The 18745-nt window shown below is 42.4% G+C and overlaps 1 protein-coding gene and 1 non-coding gene across 14 annotated transcripts in view; both read right to left on the bottom strand.

Annotated features, from left to right (window-relative positions):
• The window catches only part of PUM2 (pumilio RNA binding family member 2), a 90899-nt gene extending 72437 nt beyond the window's left edge, over positions 1 to 18462 (bottom strand). For 4 of the 13 annotated variants that reach the window (XM_056128878.1, XM_056128887.1, XM_056128888.1 and 1 more), the window contains exon 1: positions 18293 to 18462. The gene's annotated coding sequence lies outside the window, so the exon portion shown is untranslated. The remainder of the gene's footprint in view (positions 1 to 18292) is intronic. The other 9 variants (XM_056128874.1, XM_056128881.1, XM_056128882.1 and 6 more) reach the window with 6 other exon arrangements.
• Positions 4129 to 4234, bottom strand: LOC130038047 (U6 spliceosomal RNA). Its single transcript, XR_008794590.1, has one exon. It is a non-coding gene; the product is annotated as a U6 spliceosomal RNA (small nuclear RNA).
• Positions 18463 to 18745: the final 283 nt, after the last annotated feature.

Raw genomic sequence — 18745 nt, 5'->3', positions numbered from 1 at the left:
GTGATCCCTGAGCACAAAGCTATGAGCAAACCCTGAGCACTGCTGGGTGTGGCCCAAAAGCAAAAACATAAAACAAAAACTTGAAGGCAGTGGCAAACAAAATAGATAATTGGAAGGCAGTCTACACTTGAGAGGACTGGCATATGTTTTTTAATACTGAAGAGAGATTAGGTGAAGTTTTAACAACAAAATGCCTAGACAGGACAGTTTTACAGATTAAGAGATTTGAAGAATCATAGAACTTGGGGAAACAAACCTGCTAGCTAGAAATCAACAAAAAATCTCAGAGACAAAATTATATATATAAACTTAAGAGTTTTAGTCAACCATCCTGAAAGGTACATAAACACCCTGAGTAAAAATTCATAAAAGGGGCAAATTTCAAATAGAATTAAGCAGCAATGTCTACTGCTGACCTCTACAGATGTGTTAGGAATTTGAAGCTCAAGCCTCATAAAAACAGAAAAAAAATAAATAAGTAAAGCCAATATCTATCTGAAGAAAATAATAGAATCCAGAATCTTTTCAATGTTCCTAGGACACAATCCAAAATAACTATACACAGAAACAAGAAAATTTTGTCTTTTAAAGGACCAGAGGAATAGCTGAAAAGGCCAATCACATGTGTAATACATGACAGCCCTGGGTTCAATCCTGACACCACTGGATGCAGCACCCTCCAAAAAAGAAAACAAAGCCAGGGCCAGAGCAATAGCATAGCAGGTAGGGTGTTTGCCTTGCACGTGGCCAACCCAGGTTCAATCCCCAACATCTCATATGGTCCCCCAAGTACCACCAGGAGTAACTCCTGAGTGCAGAACCATGAGTAACCCCTAAGCATCGCTGGGTGTGACCCAAAAAGCAAAAACACAAAGCCTAAGACAGGAGAAAATGCTCAATAGACCGCAGTGCATGCTCTGCAAGCAGGAGGCCTGAGTTCTATCCCTGGCACTGGGTAGATAACTCAAAAACAGGGTACACACCCCTAATTAAGCCCATCCCCCAAAAAAATAAAAAAGAGAGGAAGATAATTCACCTTCCAGCCCTTTATTTTAGCCTACAACACCACTGCCTGACCCCACCTAATTACCATGAAATAAATTCCAAAACCCGCCATTTAATTCCTGAAATCCAGAATTGTACAGTTGTCCCTACATGTACACCTACATAGACACCAAACCCTCCCCACACCCACAATCACATAAGGGTTACATGATTCAAGTGCCACATCACTGCCAGAAAAGTGGGAGGCTGCAAAACGCTAATCCTCCAGTGTAAAGTGGGAAAGTCCTTGGAGGACTCTGGTACAATACAGCGGCCAATAGTTAAAAGTAGCCTGGGATGCTGTTTCAAGGTGGGGAGGGATGCTTTCTGCTTATTTTCTCAAGAAAATAAAGTGGATAAACTGGGGGTTTGGGGGAGAACACTGGGCCAGAGAATTCAAAGACAAAAAATAGAGTTCTGATTTAAGTACTAAAAGATGGTGGGGACACTATTATGGCACACACCAAAAGGTTTCACTTCACTAGTCCTAGAAAGGAATCTGAAAAGGAGAATTTAAGAATGGCCTGGGGGGGAAAAAAAAGGAATAATGGCCTGAAATTCCCTCAGTTGATGAAAACTAAACACAAAATGTAGATTAAGGATGCTAAGTGAACACCAGGCAAGATAAACAAAGGGAGGCTGGAAGATCCATACCATTACACACCAGAAAAATGCTGGGATGGGGGAGGAGAAAATCCGTAAGATACATAAAGATAATATATTACATAAGTGAAGCAGGAAACAGACGACAACATAAATGATCACAAAAATTGCACCATGGGAACTAGAATTACAGGATCAGGATCAGAATACAAAAATGCTGGAGAAGATGCCATCCTAGAATTTGTAAGGTGAAAATATCCATTGTGAATAAAGGCTAAGTGAAAGGTTCTTATTTGTTTGTTTGGGGGCCACACCCAGCAGTGCTAAGGACTTACTCCTGGCTCTGTGCTTGTGCTGAAGGATCATTTGTGGTGCCAGGGATGTGCCCCAGGATGGCTACACGCAAGGTGAGCACCTTAACTGCTGTACTATCTCTCTGGCCCATTGTTTTTATTTTTTATTAAACAAAAATTCATCACAACACTTCCACATGCAACGTTGAAAAATAATTCCTCGGATCAGAAAGTACAGATGGAAATCCTGATCATCAACAAGGAATGGAGAGCCCCAGAAATGCTATGTATGCGTAAATACAAAGAACTAGTTTTCCATCTTAATTCTACCTTGCAAGCGGCCAACCTGGTCGACCTGAGTTCAATTCCTCCGCCCCTCTCGGAGAGCCCAGCAAGCTACCGAGGGTATCTCGTCCCCGTGGCAAAGCCTGGCAAGATCCCCGTGATGTATTCAATATGCCAAACACAGTAACAACAAGTTTCACAATGGAAATGTTACTGGGTCCGCTCAAGCAAATCGATGAACAAATTTGCTCGAGCAAATTGGAGGACAGAGCGACAGTGCTACAATTCTTCAAAATAGATCCAGGGAAATAGTGTAGGGGCAGGAGCAACAGCCTGTACAGTCAAGAGTTCTGATCCCCAATGTCCCACATTTACCAAATTAAAAATATTTCTGCAGCCAGTTATATGGGAAAAGAAACAAAGCATCTCAAATTAAGTGTTCTTCTCTAATGCATAATCTAAACACCTAACAAATAGTTGTGTAAAAAAAAAATTTAAGAATATAAACTGCCACTTTATAAATATAAAAACTTAAGTGTGATGCTACCTTCAATGATCCTTATCACCAAAAGCAATTTCCAGAACCACCACAGCCAAGTGTGTGCACCACAGGGAAGGATACAATCCTTCAACTAAACAAGATATGTGAATGCTGTGGCCCAGAAGTGCAACACCTGGAAAGCACTTAGACTATTAACATGTATATCTACTAAGAATCCAGGGGGGCTGGAACAATATCACAGCAGGTAGGACGTTTGCCTTGCACGCGGCCGACCCAGGTTCGATTCCCAACAACCCATATGGTCCCCTGAGCACCGCCAGGGCTAATTCCTGAGCACAGAGCCAGGAGTAACCCCTGTGCACTGCCGGGTGTGACCCAAAAAAAAAAAAGAAAAAAGAAAAAAGAATCCAGTCCCTGGCAAGCACACATGCAGGTATTGCAACCTGATGTGCAACTTTTGGTAAGCGCCACATCTGAGTGTCTATGCAATTCCCAGTCACTGCAACAGAACAAGGGAAAGGGGGGAAGGAATACATTTTTAATTTAATCTTTTTTTCCCTTCAAACCATGATTCAAAGTAACAACTTCACACACTGTATTATGGATTTTACATCTACCTTCACATCCAAGACCTACTGTAATAAATTATCGAGTCATCATGACACAGAGCTTTAAAGTAAAACCTAACCTGATATCAAAATACCACAGAGCTCTGAATGTGGTTAAGTGAGATCCATACGTTGCCGGCATGCATCAATGAATTCATTTCCCCTCAGTGCAAAGAAAAAGAATCTATAAACTTATTTTTTTGGTGATGCTGGGGATCAAAACCAGGATCTGTTCCATGCAAAACAAATGTTCTGCAATCAGGCTACACTCCACTCCCCCCATACATATAAAAAGTGCATTTTGAGCCCAGTTTTTGTATTATCTCCTGCATGCTGCCAGGTGTGGTCTCAGAACTCAAATATAATACACCCAAAGTGTTTTGTGAGCTATTAATAAAAAGTGCTAAATATCAGAGTTAAAAGTATCACTTTCTGAGATACTTAGGGACTTGATTTGTTGGTTGTCTATTAGCCTTACCTTGGTGTGAGATGGGACATCAAGTGAACATCCAGATTGACTGTGTTTACATCATTCTAACTTTTCTAATTTATAATAATTTATTCCTTTAGATACCCAAATATGGTTAACATATAAAGGTTAAAAGGCTCATAGAAGGAAATTATCTCTTTTTTAACTAAATCACTGTGAAATAGTTACAAGCTTTCATGTTTGGGTTACAATCACACAATGATCTAACACCCATCCCTCCACCAGTGCACATTCCTCAGCACCAACATCCAGGGATGTTACCCCCCCCTTTTCCGACCCTTCCCCTGCCTCCATGGCAGACAATAAAAAATAGAAGGGTTCTCGAATCTGCGTATCATCCTTGCGCAGGGGCCATGCTAATCTTCTCTGTATCTTCCAAACTTAGTGTATGTGCTGCCGAAGCAAGCATAGAAGGAAATTAACAAACACAAAAATATATGCCTTAGGATATATATATTTATTTCTTAGGGAAGAAATTTGGACGTGGCTTTCCTCTCACAGATTAAATTTCTTCTTAATCAGTTTTCCCCAACAGTGGGAATTCAAAAAACAAATCAAAAGGACAATGACATTTGGCATACACCAGCAAGAACTGTTTGTCAAACAGGCTGGAAACAAGGCCATGGAGATACGGCAGGGCTTGAGTGCATGCCCTACCATGTCTGGTGGTTTGATAGGCCCCGTTTGATTCCCCAGCACAACATATAGTCCCCCAAGCACCAATGGGCCTGGGGGACTCTATGCAGCACAGCATTAATGGGTCCAAACATTGAACTGTCTGTTTTGCATGGCTGGACCAAGCAATGCTGGGAGTGGTTGAGGGGATACAATGAAGATTTTATTTCATTATAAATAAAACCTACAGGTTCAGCCTCTACATAAAGCAGTATGAGGACTTCTAGGGCTGGAGCGATAGCACAGCGGTAGGGTGTTTGCCTTGCACACTGCCGACCTGCCCGACCCAAGTTCGATTCCTCCGCCCCTCTCGGAGAGCCTGGCATGCTACCGAGAGTATCTCGCCTGCACGGCAAAGCCTGGCAAGCTCCCCGTGATGTATTCGATATGCCAAACACAGTAACAACAAGTCTCACAATGGAGATGTTACTGGGCCTGCTCGAGCAACTCGATGAACAATGGGAGGACAGTGCTACAGACAGTGCAGAGGACTTCTCAAAATGTTAAAAACAGGACCAAGGAGGTAACAGCTCAAGCAAAAGGCTCAAGTTCAATCCGCATGCTCCACAAAGTAGCATCAAAACTAGCCCCTGAACCCTCCAGGGTGTGGCTCAAAAACCTATAAACAGACAGTACAGTATCTCTGAGGAGAGATTAGAAGTCAAGGCACTTGCTTGCTTGCCTTGTACAAGACTAACCCAAGTCCAATCTCTGACACCGCAATTTTCAGAGTCCAGCAAAAGTGATCCTTGAGTCTGAGCACAGCAGATGTGGTGAAAAAAATAGGAACAAAAACCAAACTTTAGACAAAAAATAAAACCCCCCTACCATACAAACCAGCAATTCCACTCCTTAGTACAAAACATCAATGTGAAGATACATGCACACCCATGTTCAATAGCCAAGATCTAAATACAGCTCATGTCTGCAAGCTGAATAAATAGATTGTGGTATATACAGAATACTACTACTCAGCTGTAAGAAAAGATGAAATTTTGCCTTTTTCTACAAACTGGATGGAACTAGAGGGTGTCATGGTAAGCAAACATGATGGAACTTTTTTGGGGGGGGGGTTACACCCGACAGTGCTCAGGGGTTACTACTGGCCCTACACTCAGGAATCATTCCTGGCATTGCATGAGGGACCATATGGGGTGTCAGGGATCAAACCTAAGTGGGTCTCATGCAAGTTAAAACGTGCTATCCACTGTACTATCACTCCAGCACAAACATGATGAACTCTTGTATGTAGTATATAAAGCAGCAAAGCAAGGTCATAAATCCAATGAAAACAAATTGTCAAGATTCTCACAACAACACTTAGATTACCAAGGGGAAGGGGAACTGGAAAGTATCTATAAACAGCAGTGAAAATTTTTTTGGTACTTTTCTGGTGAGTGTTTAACACTGTCCCCTGAAATAATAATTCACACTCTTGTAAACCAGTATTACCTCAATTAATAAAGTTACTGTTTTAATGATTAGAAATTCTACTGAATTCTGAAATGCAACAGTTCTGGGCCCAAAGAGAAAGTACAGCTGGCAAGGCACTTATCTTGCATGAGGCTGACCTAGGTTTGATTCCTGGAACCCAGATGGTTCCCCAGGCCTGCTAGGAGTAAGCCCTGACCTCAGAGCCAGGAGCGCCAAATTAAAAATATTTCTGCAGCCAGTTATATGGGAAAAGAAACAAAGCATCTCAAATTAAATGTTCTTCTCTAATGCATAATCTAAACACCTAACAAATAGTTTTGTAAAAAAAAAATTTTAAGAATATAAACTGCCACTTTATAAATATAAAAACTTAAAACTTGGGAGCCCGTTTTTTGGCAGAACCTGCCTTGCAAGTATGAGGAACAAGGCCATGAATTCAACTGGTAAAACTGCCCTGCACATACCAACCTTGATCTGGGCACAACTGCTTATGATTCCCAATACTATACAAACTGTATAGTGTATCTCCAACATGCTGCAACCAGGTGTATGAAGCACAACTAAGGTTTACGATCCCTGGTAAACAAATGGGCAGGTCCCACAACCAAGTGTGTATTACCTACTACCACAGCATAGGGGGAAATCGACTACATTTTCTCAGATAAAGTTATCTAGTTCATCCTCACATTCCTATAATAGAAAGTTCATGAGAAAATTAGAACTACACAGGACAGAGAGAGTACAATGGCAAGTACAGTCGCCTTGCATAGCCAACCCGGTTTTGATTCCCCACACCACATACTGGTACCACCAGCCAACCAACAGAAACATCAACAATCAAATATATGATACTAACCACATTTTTGTAGTACCGTCATTTCCACATTAAGGTTATAAAAAACTAAACTCGGGGGATCAATAAAGCTAAAAAACCAGTCATCTAAATGCTCTATAGTGAATAATTTACTCACTATGAGAACTTAATCAAATCAGCTAATATCTAAATAGTAACTGTTTATAAATGCCCTTGTATTTACTAATACATGATCATATGTTAATTATTGGGAGGGCCACACCCAGCGGTGAGGGGGCTACAAAGCGGTGCTGGGAATGGAATGGAGGGCTTCACAAACACAGGCACCATCCTACCACTGGAGTCACATTCCAGGTCCCACAGGTTCATTTTAATAGAAAACAAGGTTCTCCTTCAGCTTTTTTGTACTACCAACATAAAATGACAAAGTGTGAGCCAGAGAGGCAGCTTAAAGGTCTGTAGTTCACACAAAAGATGCAAGTTCAATACCCAACACCGTATGGGGTTCCCAACACAATTGGAAGCAAACTAAGAGCACTGAGCCAGGAGTAGCACCTGAGCACTACCGAGGGCGGCCCAAAACATGAAAGGAAAGATCCTCATGAGAATCATTATATTTAACAGGTCCTTCAAAATCTCTCAAATTACAGAGCATTTCTGGTTTATAAGACATTCTCTCAATTGCTTTATTCTGGGGGAAAATACTGTTTGGAGAAGATTTACATACTAATTGCCAGTCTTTGATGCTTTTAGATATTACCTGACAAGTCAATCAAAAAGCTTAGAAAGATGACAAACTTTAGAAAACTTAGATAATACAAAGAGGCTTTAATGATACCAAAGACATATTATGAAATAAGCCTCCTCCCAAAAGCAGTATTTCTTAGTTAACATTATTTTTATGATTTGCCATCCTAAAAGTAGAATAAGCAGCCATTATATGCTTCATGATGTAATGTAATATGAAACAGCACCACTGCTGACAAAAGAACTTACTGCTTTGGTGGAGGGGGGAGGGGAGCACTAAACTTCAATCTAATAAAGCCACTATATCTAAATACTGGCATATTTCTAATATGAGAGCTAGAATAAAGGAAGTAACACAAGAAAGTCATCTTTTGGGCTGGAAAGATCATACGAGAGAATAAGGCATAGTTTACCTCACGTGCAGCCAATCCAGTTCGATTTCTAGCACCACATACAGTTCCCCTCAAGCTCTTCCCTTGGAGCAGAACCAGGAGTAAGCCCTGACCAACAATGGATGTGCCACCCCAACCATCAAAAAAGGAATCTTACAATTCAGCATATGGACGGGGACGGGGACGGGGGGGGGGGGGGGGGGGGGGGGGGGATATCACGTGTCTTCTCTAACGAGAGATTCACAAACTTATTTTGCCTATCAGCTCCTTAAAAAAAAGAAAAAGAAAAAAAGCATCACTCAGTGCCCCCTGAACACCTAATTTCTTTTAGCAAACTAAAAAGAACACCTCAACTGCACCCAAGGCTACCAAGCACCTTTCTCCGCTGGACTGCTTCAGTGCCCCCAGAGGGCAGTGTCGCTCACTGTGGAAAATACTCTTAAATGAACTTTTTATAGGGAAAGAACTATTATATAAAGAGGTTTAATTGCCAAATGCATGGTGTAAACTCTGTTTAAATCCTGATTCTAATAGTTCAACCATTACAATTTTGAGAGAGTGTACAGGGGATTAAAGTTCATGCCGTCATGCGGTCAACCCAATTAGATTCCCAAGCATCAATCATGGGTGCAGCCCTGGAGTACCGACAGTAATCCCGTGCAGGCACCACAAGCCCAGCTGACCAAGAATCTCAGAAGTCTTCCCTTCCCCCACTACAAAAAAATCTTGGGGAAATCTAATATTGAATGGATATTAAATGATAGATGGTTTGATCTGCTATAAAAGGAAAATTTAATGTCTCATCTTTATGATCTTTATAAGAGAATTTGTTTAAGCCGGCATGTTTTCTGGTGTTTGCTCTAAAATGCTCTTTTAAAAAAAGCAAAGTAGGGGCTGGAGAGATAGCACAGCGGGTAGGGCGTTTGTCTTGCACGCGGCCAACCCAGGTTCGATTCCCAGCATCCCATATGGTCCCCCGAGCACCGCCAGGAGAAACTCCTGAGTGCAAAGCCAGGAGTAACCCCTGTGCCCTGTGCATCGCCGGGTGTGACCCAAAAAGCAAAAGCAAAAAAAAAAAGCAAAGTATGGAATAAGGATTTCATACAATATTGAATGTGGATGGACAGGAAGGTACACAAGACTATTTTACTTGTGCTTGATAACTTATACAATGAAACACGTAACAGTAACTCAAAGAACCACATGAAATAGATGATATTTAAGCCTTGAAAGATTGTAACAACTTGAAAAACTCCCTTAAAATTTGTAAAACCCGTCACTTTGTTAATGACTAAATTATTTGACTTATTACTTCCCCAATCTTTTGACAAGCAGTATATAACACCCCCCAAAAAAATCTTATTTCCAAATGAAAACCTCTAAACCAATACAACAGGTTAGAAGTATTTGGCATAACTCAATCTTCGCACCAAGATCACGCAGGTACATTTTATCAAATTCTTACTACAAACCTGTAAAATAGGACTTGATTTTTCTACTTTACAAAAAAAGGTAAATTATGGCCAATTTTCCTACTCTAACAGAAAAAAAAACCTATCGACAAGGCAGAGGATGCAATGCTAAGACTACTCAAGTTTCGTGCTCTCTTCCATACCAACCAAGTATAAATCATAACTCAGCAGATGTCAGTTATACAATCACACAAGGCAACCTAAATTACCTTGTCCTCAGGCTTCATTTTCTTCACAAACAGGAGAGATTCCTCAGTCTGGCTCAAACAGGCTTTCTCCATTGAAGCCTATTGGGCTGGAGAGATAGTACAACGGGTGGGGCGTTTGCCTTGCATGCGGCCGACCCGGGTTCGATTCCCAGCACCCCACATGGTCCCCTGAGCACCACCAGGAGTTAACTCCTGAGTGCAGAGTCAGGAGTAATCCAAAAAAAAAACAAACCCAAAAAACTTTTCTGAAACAGAGTAATGGGTAGGGGAATCTAATAATTTTGCAGATGGCATTGGTATGCCATTGTTCCATAAATGTTAATGGTTATGACAGAGACCAAAAGAAGACTATCAAGATATGTAATAGGAAGAGTATCTGAGAAAATTATAAATCATTATCCATGAAGAAGCACAAGTAGGGGGCCAGGGAGACAGCTCAATGAATTGGAGTGCATGCTCTGCTACACGAGCCCCATTTTGACCCTTGGCACCACAAAAAGGGGGGGGGGGGTGGTGTGGAAAGAGTTGAGATGGATATATTTATGCATATGTGCATGGGGTACGAACCATGTGAAAAAATGTATACATTTTTCTTTTACCTTTTATAGTTTCTTGACTATTCTATCTGCAATATAATATATAATTCTCAGTAGACAAATCAGTTGGGAAACCAATGTGGTCTTGTTTACTGTAGAACTATATACAAGTTATATGTATTAGGATTTAAAGAGAACAGAAAAACATCTTAAATCAACTAGACATTCCTTAAATATTCTCTCGTTGTATTTGTAAAGTTCTATGGATTTTTTTTTTGTAAACATCAGGATCTTAAACTCCTTGGTATAAAAAGGTAAAGGTAAAGGCCCTCCCGTTGTTCATCAATTTGCTCAAGTGGGCCCAGTAACATGTCCACTGGAGACTTTGTTGTTACTGTGTTTGGCATATGGAATACGTCACGGGGAGCTTGCCAGGCTCTGCCATGCGGGCGAGATACTCTCGGTAGCTTGCCAGGCTCTCCGAGAGGGACGGAGGAATCGAACTCGGGTCGGCCATGTTGGCTGCGTGCAAGGCAAATGCCCTACCACTGTGCTATCGCTCCAGCCCAAACTCCTTGGTATAATTTAACGTATACATACAGCTACTAAATTTCTTAAATTGCACCTTCAGGACAATTTACATTAATTGCACCAACATTTGAAAGAGTGGAGTGCACATCTTTATTATGACACTGCTTGTGGAAGTTCAAAAATAAACTAACTAACCTAAACAACTGTAATGACAATGGTTTAACAACATAAAAATCCAAGAGCCAACTATGACACATTGTTAAAATTCTGGTTTTATATACTATGTAACACAATGTCCACCACATTAAACAAAAATACCTGGTTTGTATGGTCTATCATATGACTCCAATTTTTGTTAAAAACAGGAGGGGTGGTGAGTTCAAAGGTTAAGGCATTGTTCTTGAATGCCACTATAGCAGTCAGTGACAGTGGTTCAAATCCAGGCATAAAATATACACTCCCCTGAGCACAAGGTCAAGTGAGGCCTCAAGCAAGAATGCAGGGTTGAAGTCCTTGCATGCGCTCAGAGCCATTTTGATCCTTGACACAAAAAGGTCCCTTAGGTAGCACCAAAACTGCAGGTCCACTGAACCACTGGCCAGTTGACCATGAACTGCCAGAAGATCATCCCAATTCTCCTGAGCACTTTGGGAATTACTTCGGGAACGCCCATAATTCAATTTAACAATGTAATAATTAAAATATAATAATTAAAATAGGAAAGGAGAGCAATGATTCAAAGGACTAAGCATACACTTTGCAAGTAGGTGACCTGGGTTCAATCCGGCATTGCACAGCCCTCAATCAGCACCGGGTATGACACAAAAACCAAACCAAAAGTAAAAGAATTTCTTTGAAAGAAACAGGAGAGGGGACACTGTATGATTGTATATGTAGACTATTAAACAACCCTTAACTTTGCTGGAGGAGGCAGTGCAAGCTTTGTTTTTATATTTCTCTGCTCCAAAGCGGGTAGGACACTTGCCTAGCACACAACTACCCAGATCCAATCCCTGAGCATAGGTGACTAACAATAAAACTAGTCTTTAAAAGCTAGCTAGTAATTTCCAATTGTTACACATATCAACTGAAATTACCAGGCACAAAGGGCCAGAGAATTAGTACAGGAGTTAAGTCATTTGCCTTGCTAGCTGTAGGACAAGCTGGCCACAATTCTACCTCAGGCACTGCACTAAGGTCCCAAGCACTACAAGCAGAGATCCCTGGGCACAGAACCAGGATAAAATCCCAAACACTACGATTGGCTGTGGCTCCAAAACAAAATATTAACGAGCACCAATGAGAAGCAACTGAAGAAATAATCGTTAGAGAGGTTGGAGAGTTTGTCTTGCATGCCACTGGCCTGGGTTCGGTCTCTGGCACCCCATATAAGGCTCCCTGAGCAAGGCAAGGAGTAATCCCTCAGCACTGCCTGATGTGGCCCAAAGGGGGGAAAAATGGTTAAATGGGTTCTAACTGGGGAAAAAAAAAGCCATGGTCTTTTGAACCCATAGTTTAAATGCATGGTCTAAGATAACTGGGCTAATAAAATCTACTTTAGTAGAATCTGAAGTGATTCTCACCCTCCGCCCCCTTAAAAAATTTTCTAGAATATAACTAGTTTTTTTTTGGGGGGGGGAGGGGTGGTAAATGTTGTGGGATATACCTAATAGTAATCTGGGACCAATCCCAGGTTCTGAACTCATGTATGTAATGAAACCTAGGCCTCCTACATGCAAGCATGTACTCCAAGCCTGCTGAGCTCCTGGGCCCCCAAAACATGTTCTCTGACCAACTCTTTGTTCAATAAGGTTCCTTGTCTGATATATTAAATTACGCTTCTCCCAAACAACCACTAATTCCTTTGGAAGCTCAAGATATATGAGGTTTATTGTGTCATTAGCATATTAAAAAGCACATAGTAAGAATTCAGAAGTCCATAATTAAAGTTGCTATAACTTGTTATCATAAATTTTGATATGCATCATTTCTAACAATTTCCAAGAAAACAAAGACAAACAGGTTATATAATTTCAATCTTCAGCCTGTGTTCTGTATTTTTAAAAAATACTTCGATTGCAGTGTCTAAAAAGAAAGATCCTTACATTATGTTCAAGGAAAATTATTATATACTACTCTTCCTTCATGGGGGGAAAAAAAAGACCTGATGGAAGTAGCAATGGAGTTAGATTTAAATAAAATGTTTTATATCTTTAAATTTGGAAGTCACATTATCTCACACAACAAAAACTAATCCTAGGAAAATAAGCAAAAGTTGAAAACAAAAATAGTCAACTCTTAAATTTAACTTCTGAGGACAATGATAAAAGGATGAAAATAGTCAATCATAAAATTCTCCCCCATAAAAAGAAAACATGACATTTACTTGGAGGCAATGTTATTTCCTGAACTAAAATTTGTTTGTTTAGTATTACAGAGGACACAGCTGTGAAAGAAAACATCTTCAATGATATTATCTCTTAACAGATGCAAGGCTTCATCTATATTTTTTACAGGTGGTCCCTCAAGTCAAGTCACATACCTAATTCCTACCACAATCCAAGGAAAGCAATTCCACAGTAATTCTTTTAGGGGTTTCCAGGACACTGGTTGAAATCTTTGCGGATTTGACCTTAGATTTCCAAAGTTTTCAGGACTGTTCAAATTTGATAAAGCCTTTGTATGGAATGGACACAAAACTAACTCTCAAACTGTATCTTTTCAATTCCCCTTATCCCACTCTCCTGTAGTTTAACTTCATAGATGGTTACAAATTATACAGAGTAACAAATGGACTAAAATGTTCTTCAAACAATACACCACAAATTTCTTCCCAACCAGATTTACCAAAGAAACTGGTGAACAATTCACCTTTGGCAAGATCCCCAAATTCTGTATTTCTGCTAGTGCTGGAGCCATATGATTTTGAGATTAAATGAACCACCGAAGACTTGTCTGGATGAAAAGCTATCAATTAACTGCAAGGTAGTCTAGGAAAACACTGGAAGACAAAAGCTATCAACCCTTCTAACCTTGAAAGCAAAGCTGCATATCTTGAATTGGTTTTAGACATGAAACTTTTAATGCTTTACCTTTACTGATTTTAAATGTGCAGCTAAAATACTACAAAGACGTTAATCAACAACTTGCTACGAATTCTGCATAATCTTTCTTATTAAAAAAAAAACCCACAATTATCTTTTTCTCTGTATGATTTGCCTAATTTATCAGCTGGCAAAAACCTATACTTAGGGTTAAAACTATTTCTACCACATGAAGAGCTTCAATAAAAAGGGTCTGAAAGAGGGGCAGGAGTGATAGTATAGCAGGTAGGGTGTCCTTAGCGCCTGCCAGGAGTGATCCCTGAGCACCTTAGGGTATGGCCAAAAACCTAAAAATGAAGTGTAAAAACAGTTTAAATTTCTCTATTTTCATGAAGCTGCTTCTAGAGTTAGGCCCACTGACTCCTAGGAGGTATTTCAGAAAGCAATGAAGAGCTCTTTAGATCACAATAAAAAGATATCACTGTTTTGAGATCTAGAACTTCTTAATACTTGACCCAAGATCTACTGCAATAGCAATCACTAAAATTTGTTTCTAAACTAGGTTCTCTACATATTTGTGTTTTTAGGACTTAAAAAAATGTGATTTCCCTGTTCCCACCCATAATTTTACATACTTTGTGGCAGTTGCAGATTTCATTCTAACCAGGTGCTGAATAGATGACTTTATAGTAATTTTAGTGAATTTACCAAAACCATCCCAGGAAGCCAGATTGTGGGGTACAAATACTCATCTCACTCTAGGTAGGTAAAAACATCTGCCTTTTTTCTCTGTCCTATAGGAATCTGACATTCCAACTATCCTTTCTCTCACCACTGCTTCTATGCAATTCTAGTAAAAGAATGTGATAAAATTCTGGAATATGCATACCTGGATTTTTTTTGAAATCTTTTATCTAGTCAAAAAGAATAAAAAGCTAAATGAAAATGGTATGTAAAATGAAAACTGTTGGAATTATGATAGCTAAATTTGTAGAGGTAAGATACACTGAAAAAACTATTTTTTGTCAATATGTTTGAAAAATCTTTTCAATTCTTTAAATCTTTTCAATTCTTTAAAGCAGTTTGGAAAAGGAGGCAAGAAAGAGCTAGGGAAATTAATTTAATGAATACTAATGCAATTCCACTAAGGATTAAAATGTCTCTGGAGCAGGGGTTGAGTTCAGTGGCAGACAACACATTTCAGATGAATGAGCCCTAAGTTAGGCCCCCAGAGTCCCCCCCCCCCAAATAAAGTAACTTTGAAGATAACACTGGTGTTTAAACAAGACCTAATTTTTCATCTACATAGAAGCTGGGGCCAGGCAGACTGCTCCAAAAGATGAGGCCTGAGGTCTCTGCAGGTGGGAGACAAAAAAGTTCAATTCTAGGCGACACAAGGTCGCCCCCCACCCACCCACCCACCCACCGAAGCAAATTGGGTGTGCCCCAAGTCCCACCCCACACCAGGAAAACTAGAAGAAAAGCTATTCACTGGCTGGATAGTACAGACGTTAAGGAACTTGCCTTACAAGTGGGAGACTCGGGCCCACACATCCTCAGGCCAAGGGTCCAGTCCCTTCAAGGAGGGAAGCCAGAGCAGAGCCAGAAGTAAACCCTGAGCACTACCAGGTGTGCCCTACCCCCGCCGGGAAAGAACTATCCCCGAATATTCACCTTTCATTTTTAAAGGCACTGCTACCTGAAACTCAAGAAAAGGCACTGATCTAAAAAGCAACTCTACACACTTTCAGTATTTCTCCAGAAATTCATTTTCCACTCTAACAGCAATAAATTTTCAATAAAAAAAAGGTCTCTACTTTGCTGTGAGAATACATATACAATTATTTCAGCTCTAAACGAAAAGCTGGGGAAAACAAGGGAGATGCATAAACTAAACTGATAGCAACCTATATATCTCCTTTATTTCTGATAAAGCTACCCTGGAAGGTCTAATTCATACCTAGATTTCATACCAGGCTTCCTTTTACCACACCCCACAATTATCCTAACCCAGTGACAACTGGCAAGGGACAACTATGGTTCCCCTTCCGAAGAGACAGAAAAAAGTGTTTTCTGCAGGGGGAAGGGTGGAAGGAGGGGCATAAGGGGGGGAGGAGCAGAGCTGGACTTAATAGTTCCTTTTCACAAATTCTTCAAAGGGAAGAGCCAAAAGGTGGAACAATAGGAGCAAGTCAGACTATTTTTATTTCTTCCTAAAAACTGTATATTAAGTACATCATAAACTAATTCACTAATGCAATTCTTACCTTAATCACAACTGTCAGTAAAGCGGCCTCATATTGTGGATGCAAGTCTGACAAAGGCAGGTAACAAACATTTAAAAGTCTTAAGAATACGGAAAGATCTCTTCATCTCTTAGAAGCAACAGGCTTAAAGGTTTTTGAATTAGAAAAAGTATAGAAGTGGAGTCAAGAAGACAGAAACCCTCTGAAAACTATAAAAATACAGACAGTGTCTATAAAAAGGACAGAATCTGGTCACTGAATATCACACCTAAACAATATCTCTTCTAATCATAATTACACTAACACGCATAACTACTTACATTGTATCTTTCAAGACCAGAAACATTTATAAGCAAGCATGGAAGGTTTAAGAAAAGCAAACTCTTTGCATGAAGTATTCGCGTTAAGGTGAATTACATGACTTATAATGCCAAAGAAAAAACTGGCCTGGTAAAACTTAAGGCCGATTTACACATGCCGATAGAATTAAGGCGTTTTAAAAGTTGAAATGTTACTAAGTATTGAAACATAAGAACTTTGGACTCTAAGGTTTGATGACCACATATATAAACACAAACTTGCTTAAAAACACTTAATTCCAAGATAAAACAAGACGTGTGCAAATAAAGCTAAACTTCAAAAAAGTAACAGTCTAAAAACCACCAAGGACACTAAAACATAATTTAACCCAACTATATTTCACCCAAAACCTAACTTTTAAAAGACATTCTTGCAATGCCAACAACTATGAGTGTGCAAAGGAAGCTAACCTTTTTCTTTAGAGCAGGGAATTAAACGACTAAAAACAGAAACGTAGCCAATTAAAAATATTTACCCTTGTATTTTTAACAGGGTCCTCGCAAGAATTCCTTAAAGCTTACTTTATATATACTCCGGGTCACATGGTGAAGAGTCACCTATTAAACCCCAATCTAAGCAGTAAACAAGCTTTTAAAGTCCTTAGGTAACACCCTTTACTAAAAATTTTCCTTGATATACAATACCTTTACAAGTATTACATTTCTCTTTAAGCGTTTAAAAGCATTTTTCTAGCAAACCTCACCCCCTTGAAAAAAAAAAAAGCTCTACCAAATAAACCTGTCACTGGTTTTTAAGTTAAACTGTCACCAAGTACTAAGTCCTGATTTTACCCGATAGCCTTATTGCACTTAGTAAATCCGCGATACTCCGGAGGCACCACCCCCACCACCCCCATCACCGCCCCCCCCCCCACCCCGCCCGGGGCAAAGGTTTAAACGTGAGTTAGATTAAAAACGCGGAAAAAGCGGGCCAAGTCCTCAGGAAGCATGGGTTTGTTTTGTTTTTTTTTGGGGGGAGCATTCAACTTTATATAAACAATTCCCCGTCCTCTCCCCCAAGTGGAGCCCGTTGCAGCTACAAAAAACTTGAGAAAGAGAGAGAGAGAGAAAGAGAAAGAGAGAGATAGAGAGAAAGAGAGAAAGAGAGAAAGAAAGTAAGAGAGAGAGAAAGAGGGAAAGAAAGAAGAGAGAGAAAGAAAGGAGAGAAAGGCAGGCAGGCAGGCACTCTGGGCTCTTTGGTTGAAAACTTCCACGTTTTATCGAGGGATGGAAATCTTCGCCCCAAACCGAGAACAAGAAAAAAAAAAACGCAGAGGAAGAAGGACCCCTCCCTCCCCCTCACCCTTCTTCCCACCCTCCTTCCCGAGGGCCCCCCACCAAGTGGCACCCCATACCCATCCCACCTGTCCGGCGCAGGAGCTCGGAACCGGCCAGCCTCGGGGGTCCGAACGCCCCCCCCCACTCACCCCCCCCCCACACACACGCACGCACGAGCCCTCCCGAGACCCCCGCAGCTCACCCGCACGCACCTCGGGGAGGGAGGGCGGCGGCGTCCCGCGATCCGCGCTCCGGGGGGGGGGGGGTGCTGGTGGGGGGCTCCGAGAGGCCGTCCGTTGGGGTGGGGGGGGGCGGCAGCCCGCGAGCGCGCCCAGAACAAGAGGCGGCGGCGGGCGGGCCCCGGCGCGCGCGGCCAGGCCCAGGCGCCGAGGGGCGGGCGGGGGGCGCGAGGGAAGGAAGGAAGGAAGCGGGAAAAGCGGCGGCGGCGGCGGGGCCCAGCCCCCGTCCCCACACCTCAGGCCCGCAGCCCACCCCCCCCGCCACACACACACACACACACACACACACACACACTCACTCACACCCCGCGCATTGTGCGGCGCGCGCGCGGCGGCCCCAGGCCGCGGCCCGCCCGCTCCCGCCAACGCGGCCACACAAAGCCCCGCGCGGGGCGGCGTCGGCGCGGGCCCGGGAGACGCGAGGCCGCCAAGACGGACGGACGGACGCAAGAGAAAGAAGGCGGAGGGGTGGGGTGGGGGGGGGAACTTACGGGGCTGCTGCGGCCGCGCTGCCTCAGCCGGGGACGCCGCGCGGCGGGCACACGGCGGCGTGTGGGTCTGGCCCGTCGTCCCCCCTCGTCTGCCTCCCGCGGCGGCGGCGGCGGCGGCGGCGAGCGCTTCTTCTCTCCACCTACCTCCCTCCTCCCCCCCACCCCACCTCCTCCTTCTCCTCCCCCTCCTCCTCCTCCTCCTCCTCCTCCTCCGAACCACCGAAGGAACCGAGGGTGAGACACACAGAGACTCACAACAACATGGCTGCCACTGCCGCCTCCCCTCCCCTCCCCTCCCCCCGCCCACCGGCCGCGCGCGGTGCACCCCGGGAGAAAGGGGCGGGGCCGGGGAGGGAAGGGAAGTGGGCGGGGGAGGGGGAGAGGTGGAGTGGGGATGGGGGGGGGGGCGGATAGAGCGGCTCACCTCGCCGCGGCGCCTTTCAGCGGCTTCCG

This window comes from Sorex fumeus, unplaced genomic scaffold, assembly GCF_029834395.1.
Source record: "Sorex fumeus unplaced genomic scaffold, SorFum_2.1 ptg000006l, whole genome shotgun sequence".
NCBI classification, from domain to species: domain Eukaryota; kingdom Metazoa; phylum Chordata; class Mammalia; order Eulipotyphla; family Soricidae; genus Sorex; species Sorex fumeus.
The sequence above is the reverse complement of the archived record's forward strand: the minus strand, read 5'-3'. Positions and strand labels throughout refer to the sequence as shown.